Raw genomic sequence first — 12,416 nt, 5'->3', positions numbered from 1 at the left:
AATGATACTGTAACAAACAATTTAAAATTTTAAAGAAAACAAACAGTCACAAAATGTTTCTTTTTTGTGATGATTTTGCTTTTTCAGTAAGACATCACGCATACGGTGTAAAAATTTGAAGACACAAATGCCACGAAAATTAAGGACATGATTGTCACATTTATTAAATGTTAGAAATCCCGGAGAATATACCCATTATATTATTTAATAGCAAATTTTCTTTTTCTTTTTATTTTAGCGGTAAGTAGGGGAGTAAATTTATTTTTATTTTTTAGTTCTTGCACTTTTTATCTAATAGTAATTTAAACTAAAAAACATAGTAATTTATCAAAAGGTGGGGAATTCTAAAATTTGCAATTTTTCATTTGATGTATAATTCAAAAAATAACTATCATATCTATGTATCAAATATCAAATTGTCAAATGTATGCCACATAAGACGACTACTGACAGTCTTCACTACGAATAGCATTACTCTTATTTATATTACTTAAAAGATTTGAGATGGCAGAAGGCATGCAATTTGTCCATTTGAATGGGAAGATTTTCACATCTAAAGAAATATACGGATTAATCACGTTAATGGTAAAAGAACTTTACTCTCGGCATAGAACCATACATGAACTTAGCCTAGTAACCAATTCGAACATGAACTCTAGAGGTTTGTATAATATTCATACATGAATTAACTACTGTCAATCAAAATAAAGAAACAATCTACATAACAAATAGAGTGACTACGTAGCAATAACGTGACACATAATTACCAAGTTAATTAGGCGAACAATACAAGAAATTTACCTCCTGTCTCAAAGTTGAATTTATGTGTGGTTTTTTGATACATCGTCCATGGGATAAAGCTTATGCATCATTCACGTGACCAATTGTCAAGTGTATGTCATGTCATTGTCACAGAAATTCCATTTACTTCGTGGATTTTTTCTTTAGTTTTGACCAATGAAAAGTTAATTCATGTATGGAAGTAATACAAATGTATGAGATCATGTATAATTTTGATAAGAGATTGAATTCATGCATGATTTTCATACAGGAAGTAAAGTTCAAGTACCGTAATTAACTAGAAATATACTCGGTCTTTTATCAAAGGTAGGGATGAACATGGTTTGGTTTGGACGATTTGAAACAAATTTTAAAACCAAACCATTTAAAATGGTTTGGAATTTTTTCAAACCAAACTAAATAACTTCAATTTCTTTCTAAACCAAACAAATCCGAACAATTTTTTTCCGATTTGGTTCGATTTAAAACCACAATTTAACAATAAAAAAAATAATATATATCAAATAAGTTAAACCATAAATATTAGTCTAAAATTTCACGTTTAAACATACATTGTATTATTAAAAACATTACAAATCAAAGTTTAATAATTATAATAATTATAATGCAACAACATAATATAAATATTTTATAATCTTACTCTTAATGTCGTCCATCTGCAATTTTAATATATGATTCATTCTCTTCATAAATATAAAAAATATAGTACATGAATTCATTTATTATAGTTAAATGATATAAAATAACTAATAAAAGAAAATGAATAAAAAATATTCAAATACCTAGCTACTGTGACATTTTGTGATCATCCAATATATTTACTCCATCTAAATATTAGAGAATTACTTTAAGCCAATAATTATTAGAGCAAAACAACATAACTACCAATAAAAAACATGGAGAAAATTATCAAAAAATAAAAGAATTTGGATAATTGGACTTGAATTAGGCAACATTTGAGAAAATTATTAGTAGAAAGAGATGAAATGTGCAAGTTTAAATTAAAATCTATATTTAATTGTGTGCTCAATTATAATAGACGATCGATGAATATGGTTTAGCAGTAGGGGGGGGGGGGTGTTGCCTAACTTGGAGAGGTTGCAAATTTATGGATTGCGTTGTACGATAAAAATATTGTATGAGCTAAAGCATATTAGATCTCATAAATTAAGAAAAATGTTGGTGGAAAGTTTGAATGATGCGTTCATTTTGTTTGACTTTGAGCATACAAAAGATGATGTAGAAATTAGTATACTTTGTCAACTAACATCATTGGTGGTTAGATTTCTACCCAAATTAGTGCACATTACAAGGATCTTTTCTAAAGGAATTTATATCTTTAAGAACATGACACATATTGAAGTTTCAAATTGTGACAATTTAAGGTCCTTACTCTCATCTTCAATGGCCAACTCACTTGTGGCTAAAAGAACTTTGGGTGTCTTCAAATGTGAGGCGATTGACGAGATTATTGGAAGAGAAGAAGATGACACTTCAAAGATTGAAATTGTGGAAGAAGAATTTTTTCATGATTCGTGATGATTGAATTTAACACGACTAAACTTGAAATAGTGCACTTTACTGCTAGTAATATCATTCCAAGAAAGATAATATTTGAAAGAAATTTTAGAAAGGTTCACATGAAAGAATTGCAATTAATACACCCACCCAAGTTGAGTTACAGCTAGCAATATGGTAGGTTAAAGAAACTGGTTCGTGAGTGTAAATAATAAAACTTAGTTAATTTAACAATTTGTTTCAATTATTCGTTTCAGAAAAGTTTCATTAGTTAGAAATTTCAACAGATAGTTTTAGACACCATCTTGATATATGTGGTAAATTCCTATGGAAAATATCAACGAGCTCCATGCCACAAGTAAAATAATCCACTATCAAAGAATCAAAAATACAATAATTTCGATTTTGAAATTTCGCAAAATTAACAAAAACAATCAAAGCAAATAAAGAACAACTCCTTCATTTTCTTTCTTCTTTTGACTTGTTGGGAAAGTGGAATAAAACTTTCCGATCTTGAGTTTTCACTATTGTATTCGACCGCAACCATTACTTGAATTAAAATTCATCAGTTTTAACTCACACCAATTAATCTGATCTTTGATAGGATTATATCATTCATGCTCATGTGTGCTCTCTTCAATTACGGTTGAAAAACATGATTTTTACTTTGAGATATTTCAATGGATCATCAGTCGAATAAAACTCACTGAAGATGGTCAGAAGACAGGTTCACCAGGCAAAGGTAGATTTCTCAAAGCATTAACCCGTCCCCTAATGATTTTCTTTACCTATGTAAAGACTCATCCATGGCACGAACGTTCCTTACCTAAATTATGACAGTTGCACGGTAAGAATTCTTAGATTTTGTTTGATATGGTAAATAATTAACTTAAAGGAAAGTTTTGATTTGTTAAAATAATCTTCATTCTTTTAATTATTTGACCAATCAAACCATTCCAAGATGGTAAATATATATATTGCTATATATGCTATTGTATGGAAGGTAGAGATTGCATCTTGTTTAGGATATGGAAACCCTAAATTTCACAGTCAAGAAATTTGTTTAACCTATAGCACCCAGTCAGTTAGTCATGACTGATTGATTTACCTATTTGGACTTCACCAATGGAACACATTTTTGAAACATGTTTTGAGATTTAAAAATCATCCTAATTTAAGTGAGCTAATAAATAAGTAATGAGTAAAAATATAGAATATACTTTACTTACAATCTCTTCCTTTGGCTTAGCTTAATTTCAAAAACATCGTTTGAATTTTTAATCACTTTTGTGAGTGAGTGTAGAGTTTTGCAAAATAAGAATATGAACTATTTTCCCACAGTTAGTTCTCACATATAACACATAGCTCCCTCTAATTCAATTGTCCTAAAACTCATGTTTTTGTTATCACGATTTCACCATTCCTCAATAAATCTACTACTTTCCTTTTTCATTTTTTTGTTGAAATTAAAAGCATACAATATAAAGCTAAGGAGCAAATAGTTAGATAGAGAGTTAGAGTTAGAGTTAGAGTTAGAATGATAGAACCAGCCGATTAATGAACTTCTTAGCACGCAGAAGGTTGATTTAGACTGGCTGTCTAGAGTTGGAGTCTCACTGTCTCAGTATCTTTCTTGATTTCCTTTGTTGGGTCAGACACCACTATCCCTTCAGTAGAAGCAGAAGCAGGAGCAGCAACGACAACAATTGCTTTAATCTAATGTGATATGAGGTCAAGAACTCGTGCTTCAATGCTGTAGGAGTGGAATTGGTTGAATCTTAATCTCTCCCTTTTGTACACCTGCCATCTATAATCTGTACAAATAGCTTGAAACTACACAAATTTTAGATCAAATGTAATGAGCAATTTCTCAATTTTTAGTATCAAATAAGATTGAATTGACTTCTTATATTCGACCTAGATTATGATTCTAAACATTTTCGCTCATTTGTCCATTTTTTTTTTCAGTGGAAAGTTTAATGCCAAGTTCAAACTGTTGATTAGAAAGTTTACGAAAAGCCCACACATTCAATCACACAGAAATATGAAAATTTACTGAAAATAGAATTAATCACAATATTTGGACAAATTTTACAATCAGATCAATTTCACAATTGGCTAAAAATTCTCAAGATAAGCATGAAATTTTTACTTGGATGTTTGCTCACAATTAATTTCTTAGATTGAAACGTGAGTACAAGACACTCTAGACATAATTAATTATGAACCATGTCCCAACCAGATTTAATACTACCAATGACTACATCTAAAGTGTGTTTCAAACTAACTATCATCTGATATTATCTTTTTAAATAAAAATATGTGTGTACCATACTGAAGCATCTACATGATTTTTGATTTATTTTGCATGCTCATATGATGATTTTTTCTATATTTTTTTTGATACACAGTCTTTTCAATTTATAGAATTGACTTTCACACAACTATAGGAGTAACTTTTCTCTCATGAGTTACGTCCACTATCGAGGATGTCTTTACACGTCTACGGCTGTAGCACTCTCCTTCAATGAACTTGTTTGTTTACACGTCATATTGCAGTGTAGAGAGACATAGATTCTAACCATAGGTCTACACTTAAGCACATGTCACCTTCAAATGCCTATCTAGTCAATAAATTGTCACAATAGTATTGTCACAGTGTCCAAGTAGTGTACTTATCTGACAATTATTTACCATAAATTAAAGTGAGCACACCACACTGATTGAAGATTCCAATTTTATCTCAATAACTAAAAACCAATCATTTCATATCTTATGGCATTTGCAAGAAAAGCCCCAATTTTCCTTTCTATCTTTAAATTTTTATTTTTTTATTTTTTTTATATAAATGCAAAACATATGCAAACAAAATGAACATACAAAATCAAACAAAAAAATTATGTACGTCGAATTGGCTTTTAATGTATCATGTATATGCCAACGACTTTTCTCAAAATTTCAAATATGATAGCATTTGAATTCTTAGTAAGTAAATCAGTCAGTCATCCTTCAATGTGAATGTGTTACAAGACAATTATATTCCTTTCAACTAAGTCAATTATGAAATGTTGTCGAATATCAACGTGCTTAGTCCTAGAATGTTTAATAGAATTCTTAGAGATATTTGTAGCACTAATATTATTTCAAAATATGGTAAGAGAGTCTTAATTAATATCGTAGTCACTAAACATCTGCTTCATCCCCGAAAGTAACCATTTCTCTTGCATGACTTTTGAAATTAGTTGACATAGAATGATCACCAGTCATATGTCTGGGTTATCCACTATAAAAGTAACAGGAGCTAAGTGTAGGAATTGGTTCAAATAATTAACCAAAAATTAGAAAATGAAAAGGTGTGTAAAAGTGGAAAATGAAAAGGTGTGACTATGTGTCAACTTCGACCAAATATTCAGACTTGATCCGATGGTCAAATTACAAAAGTAAATAGACTAACTTATTCTACTCATCGAGTAGATCGTCGTGGTATATTTGAAATCTCGAAACCAATTCCGGATGAATGAGAAATTGCGGACCAAAGTTGGAAGAAATGAGATATTGCAACTTTTCGAAAGGATGCAAGTTTTGGCCAAGTGTTGCAACTTTTTGAAAGGATGCATGCTTTGGCCCACACTACTTCATTTGCATCCTTTCTACATCTATAAATAGAACCCTATGGCCATGATTTTGGGCACACCAATTGCATTGAGCATTCATTCTTCTCTTGCAATTCTCTCCTTTCTAATTTCATAGCATTTTCATGCGTTTCCTTAGTAGAGAGAGAATTCTGTTCGAGTTCGTTGGTCGAAGCCATTTGGAATGCTCCTATGGCTTGACGTGGTCGTTGTATCTTGGGAGATGGTTGCCGAAAAATCGTTAGCACCGATGCGAGGCAAATTCATCTTAAGGAAAGAGTTATACTCGCTTCGGCCAATTGCATTACTTACATTTAATTTTTTCTGATTTCATTTCTACTTGATTTTAGAAAATGATTAATTTTATTTATATGGTTTATGCAAGGTTCGATATGAAGAATCACATGTTTTAATTCAAGAATGGAAATGATTAGGTTCGATAATTATTAGTTAGTTTCTCAAACTCCATTTCGGTAGGTTTCGATTTCGTAAATGTGTAAGTTAGGTTTTGTGAATAGAATATGCACATTTGAATCGGTGTATTTCCCAACACTACGTATAATACAATTATAAGCCACATTAAAAACATAACACCTAAGATCACTTTTACGTATCCAAACTTGCCTTATTCTAAACTGGGAATTTTGTTTTAAGGTGTTAGTTAGCAAGTTAACTCATTTAGTGTGATTCAATTTAACAAGTGGTATGAATTTTGCCAATACTAATTACAAATATTACATTTGATCGTGTCCTGTGATCTAAACAGATTTTTCGGGATAGTCAAAACCTGCTGTCAAGCGTCTGTCAGTGGTACTATCCCGCTATTGGTAGGTCTATCTAGCACTTTAACAGCATTTTCAAACGGCTGACTTTGTAATTTTTAGATTCCTGCAATTTTTCATATCCCACTGCTGCTTTAACGAACATCAGTTGACTGTTTTCTTTCTCCTTTTCTTTTCCTTTACACCCAGGCCAACTTTTTCAATAGAAGTTGTTCCACAGCTAAGGACTTCAATAAGGTGGGTAGATCGAATTGTCAACTATTGGACTATTTTCTTGGCATGTCGCTTGTTGCGTGTTGTCACACCTGGCCAACTTACCTGGACGATGGCCCACTCATGGCGATCCACGTGGCATTCTTGCCGAGGTGGCACACAATGCCGAGGTGGGCTACATCCGAATTGCTTCGAGCCGAAGTCCATCTGCCGAGGCTCCTTTTTGTCCGAGGCCTACGAACCGAACCCAGGCTGCTGGAACCTGTTGAGAGCAGCTGAGGCCATAAAGTGGAAGTATCATAACAATGGCCGAAGCCCCGAAGCTGATGCGTGAGCCTCTGAACCACAAAGAAACATCCTCCATGGTCACTTCTCCCAAGAGATCGCCTGCACAGATCTTATTCGAATGATTGATGGAACGTTTGTTATAAGCATAAAGATTAAGTCTTGTCACTAGCATGGAGGCCCTGCACAAGCAATAAATGCGTTGTAAGCTAGCAAGTCAAGCCCCATACCTAGGAAAAGATGTTTGAACTAAAGAGATGAGGCCACGTGCCACTTCATCCAAGGGCTCCCATTTCATATGTACTACTATAAATACTTCCTTATGTAATATCAAAAGGCTAATGCAAGAATCAATACAAAGAACTACATTTACTCAACTCTCTTTCAGTTCACTTGCAATACACAAATCAAGTTTATACACATTTACATATACATTTATGAATACCGGTTGGTAATTATTGTACAATCGGATTACGAACAACCCGCCGGATTTCGAACGTCACCGTCCCGCGTCGTTAGGCTACTCCCATGCTCTTTGAACCGCTCGTTTTAGACCGTCCACGTGTCTTAGCGTGTTGGACATTCGCCCAAGCAAGCGCGGGGTGGGACCGACATCTGTTAGCGCACTTTTTGGGGTCAACATCGCTTCTTTTTTTTAGGTTGCTACCACAGCTTTTTCTTCTTCTATGTATTCCATTATTGCCAGAAGGATAACATTTTTTTGTTCCACTTCTAGATATCTTTTCAATGTTTTACATTCTGAACACACATGGCTGATTCCAGCTGAATTTGTTTTCATTAGGTTCTGGCCTGCAGACAACAGGTGTGACGTATTAACGTGAGATTAAAGGTCAACAGTTAGAGAGGTAACCTGGTTCTCATCAATTTGATCCTCCTTTTCTAAGTTTGACTCAATGTCTCCACCTTCGCTCTAGATTATGTACATACTTTTCTTGCCGTGGGACTTTTTAATGTGTTTGTGCACTCAGCCACTATGTGCTTGAGAACTTCACATTCATGACATTGAACACGATTTTGGCTATTTTTCACAAATGAGGTAGGATGTTGCCTAGAGTTACTAAAGAACTTTTAGGGTGGTTTAGTGTTTGAGCATTTTCCTTTCTGATTATTTTTCAAGAATTTCATAAATTGTTTAGTAAGCATATTAATCTGGTCATCATTCTCACTTTCATCATCTTCTTCCTCTATCTCAAACTTATTGGCTTTAAAGGCTATTCCCAATCATTTTTCTTTCTTCTTTCTGTGAAGATTTAGGTCATAAGTGATCAAGGATCCTACCAATTCTTCCACTTTCATGCTTTCCATGTCCTTGCTATCCTTGATAGCGGTTACCTTGGAGTGGAACCTATCAGGCAGTTATCTAAGAATCTTTTTCACTATTTTACTTTCTGAGTATTTCTTTTCCAATGTATAGGCCGAGTTGGTCATGTCACTTAGTTTGGCATATAAATCTTTGAAGTGTTCATTATCTCTCATTGATAGTTGCTTAAATTAATGTGTCAGCATTTGGAGTTTAGAAGACTTCACAATTGAAGTTCCTTTATTAACAACTTACAATATGTCTCATGCCTCTTTAGCCACACTACATGTAGAAATCAAACGAAATTGATTAGCATTTATAGATGAGAAGATAGCATTTAGGGCTTTAGAATTTTGACTAGCATTATTAAAATCAGTAGTCACCCACTCATTGGCTTATTTCTCTCTTTCTAGATCGTTTTCGATTAAGTTGGGAATTTTTTAGCCATACATGATTGAGTGCCTTGCTTTCTCATCTAAAGATTGGATATAGACTTGCATTGTAATTTTTCAATACAAATAATTAGTCATTTCTAAGACAGGAGGTTTAAACGATGCTCTGTCCATTACTAGATTTTATGTAGATCTCAATTTTTAAAAGTCAACCCGTTCTGATACCAATTTTAAATACTAAATCTAGTTAATTTAACAATTTGTCTCAATTATTAGTTTCAGGAAGGTTTCGTCAATTAGTTAGAACTTCGTACAGGCAATTTTAAACAACATTCTGACTGGCATAGCTTAATAGACCAGTCTTCTACGAGATGTAATCAACAACGAAAATAAATAAGATTGAACACCAGGTATAACATGGTAAATCCCTAAGGGAAACATCCATAGGTCCCATGTCACGAATAAAATAATCTACTATCAAATAATAAAAAAATACAATAATTTCGATTCTATAACTTCGCAAAAATAACAAAAATAATTGTTGGGAAAATGGAATCAAACCCTCCAGTCATGACTTTATCGCCACTTCATTATTGCATTCGATCGCAACCACTACTTGAATTAAGATTCACCAATCTTAACTCTTGTCAAATAGTCCGATCTTTGAGTAGAATTATATCATTCACGCTCGGGTATGTTCTCTTCAATTACGATTGAAGAACGTGATTTTTGCTTTGAGTAGGAACATAAATGTACCTTCTCTGTATTCATTTAAGAAGTCTTTGCATATTACTGTCTAAAAGTTTCTTCCACCTTACTACTCTTGGCAAAAATGGGATTTCTTCTTAGAATATGCCGAAGAAGGGCAATTGGCATTGATGCCACATAATCCACAATAATTGAGTCAGCTTTACATTCATCTCTAGAGGGGCATTCTTGGTGTAACTTTCTTGGAGACGTATTCTTATAAAGAAGGAGCTTCTTGGTAAGCTAGAATGAGTATCTCTCTTGGCCGCCTCCAAGAATTCCCATTTATTCAAGTAGCCAGGGGCCTAAAGGCACCCCTGTCCTAGCATAAATTGAATAATAGAAATGCCCTCATATGCTTTCTAATTGAAGAAGAAGCACCATACCAACTTTTTTATGTAAATTGGACGTTTTTACATCTTCCTATTTAGTAATATAATAAATAGCTATCATAATCGACATTCAACTATTTCAAAAGAAGTTTTTATATCTTCGACGTTTGAAAAATAATAGTCGCTTTCTTGTTGCATGTTTTTCCTTGTAAAGAAAATGATTGTCTTTGCCTAAGTTCGACATCCAACTGCTTTGATGAGAATTATCAAGAGAATACTTTGCATATAGAATATTGCTATCTGTAGTCAACAAATACAATAGTTGCTCTACATGTCATATTGTCATCTTATGTGGCACCTTGGTATTTGAGACATTAAATTTTCTGAAATTTTGTTGCCCGAAATATAAGCTAATGTCTCAATAACAAACTGTCACATAAAATAACCACTACATTCATTGATTATAAATAGCATTACATTCACATAAATATCAAAAAATGGCCAGTCAAACCTATTTGTCGATATAATATGTTTTGCAAGTCAAGGTCAGCCCTAGGTGAGTAATTATGATGATGATGAATTTTTTTTTTTTACCTATTGATCCTTGAGGAAACATGATGCAATACGTGGCAGCCCCAGGTAACATGATCAGATAGCTGGCAGAATTGGCAGAATTGAGACACGTATTTGCAGATGTGGCAAGATCATGGATATCAGATGCACCACTTTCACTTTCAATTTCAGTTATAATAAATTGGCAACATTTCCCCTATTTTGGCCAATCTTCCCTTGTTTTAGCAAATCCACTCCTAAGACTTTGTATCGTGGGAGTTAGCTAGTTATTAGTTGCTTAATTTTCTCCATTCCGTTATTGTAAATTGGCTTTTTAAAGCCACCGTTCATTGTTAATAAAGGCAGATATTGATTTTTGAAAACCCAAATCATTGTCTTGGAGAGATTCCAATTAGGAAGAGAGTTCCTTAATTCTGTGAGCAATTGTTTTCTGTCCATACTTGTGCCTCAATTCAAGATATACATTATTTTGGTATCAGAACAAGTTCCATTCTGAATCACTTCCCTATGCCTGAGACCAGAACCGAGAGGTCCTACAATTCAATGGAACAAGCATCCCATAACCCTGTTCCTTCTGAACCACCCACCAATCCAAACACACAACCCACTCAATCTCCAGCCAATTTTCAGCAGCAGCTTGATCAATTGTCTCAGACCTTGAGTGCTGTCATGCACCGACTGGGCTCCATTGAAGGCCGTAGCAGTAGTGATGGCGTGAGAGGGACACGAGGTGGATTTCGGGGTCATCCAAGGAAGGAAGAGGTGGGAGACAGTAATGATGAATGGGAAGTGCCAATGGGCAGGGTTCCAAGGTAGACCCACAAAGTTGCACCTGGATAGCCGCACAGGCCTATTCCACACCGAGATCCCATGGATGAGTTAACTAAGAGAATGAAGGTAGAGGTGTCTGATTTCATGGGGAGACTAAATCCAGATGCCTTCCATGATTGGATCATTGCATTGGAAGACTATTTTGCTTGGTTTTCTGTACCTGAAGATCGCAAAGTACGGTTCGCGAAACTCAAACTCAAAGGTCCAGCTCGAGCATGGTGGAGTAGCATTGAAGAGCAACTTCAACGAACCAATCAGCAGAGATGAAAGAAAGGTTAGAAGCCAAATATCTTCCTGTTAATTATGAACAATTAATCTACGAGGATTTGCTGCAATGGAACTAGGAAAAAAAAGTCACGATGGATCAGTATACGGAATGATTCCATGAACTATCAGTGAGAAGTAAGGTTGTTGAAACGGAGACCCAAACACTGGCCTGATATTTGACTGGCCTCAAAGCTGAGTTTTGGAAGGATATGCTAACCGCTCGAGTCTATAGCGTTGAAGAGGCATACCAATTGGCGTTGCAGCTCGAGAGGCAATCGACTGTAGGCAATACTCATCAGTTCCAATACACAGCTGCAGGGACTCCCCACACTACAAATATACCTGCCCAGAAGCATTCATATGACCAAACAAAATCTGGAGATGGGAGAGGAAAGGCAAAGATAGCTGGAGATGGCCCGCAATGTTACAAATGCAAAGGTTTTGGGCATTTTGTAGTTGTTTGCCCTACAAAGGATCGGCAAGTTGCCTACATCTGTGAGAAGGACTTGGTATTTGACGACGATGTGAGAATAGGAGAGAGCCATGAAATAGAACCCAAACTAGAGGAAACTGAACCTGAGGAGGAGAGATTGACCGCTATTGAACTTCCCCTTTGTGTCGTTCAGCGGGTATTAACTGGTAGCAAACCAGATCAGGGGAACAATGAATGGAAGAGAACAACCATATCCCACACCAGATTGGAGCACGATGGTCGCGCGCTT

Source organism: Olea europaea, chromosome 5, assembly GCF_002742605.1.
Source record: "Olea europaea var. sylvestris chromosome 5, O_europaea_v1, whole genome shotgun sequence".
Classification (NCBI taxonomy): Eukaryota; Viridiplantae; Streptophyta; class Magnoliopsida; order Lamiales; family Oleaceae; genus Olea; species Olea europaea.
The sequence above is the reverse complement of the archived record's forward strand: the minus strand, read 5'-3'. Positions refer to the sequence as shown.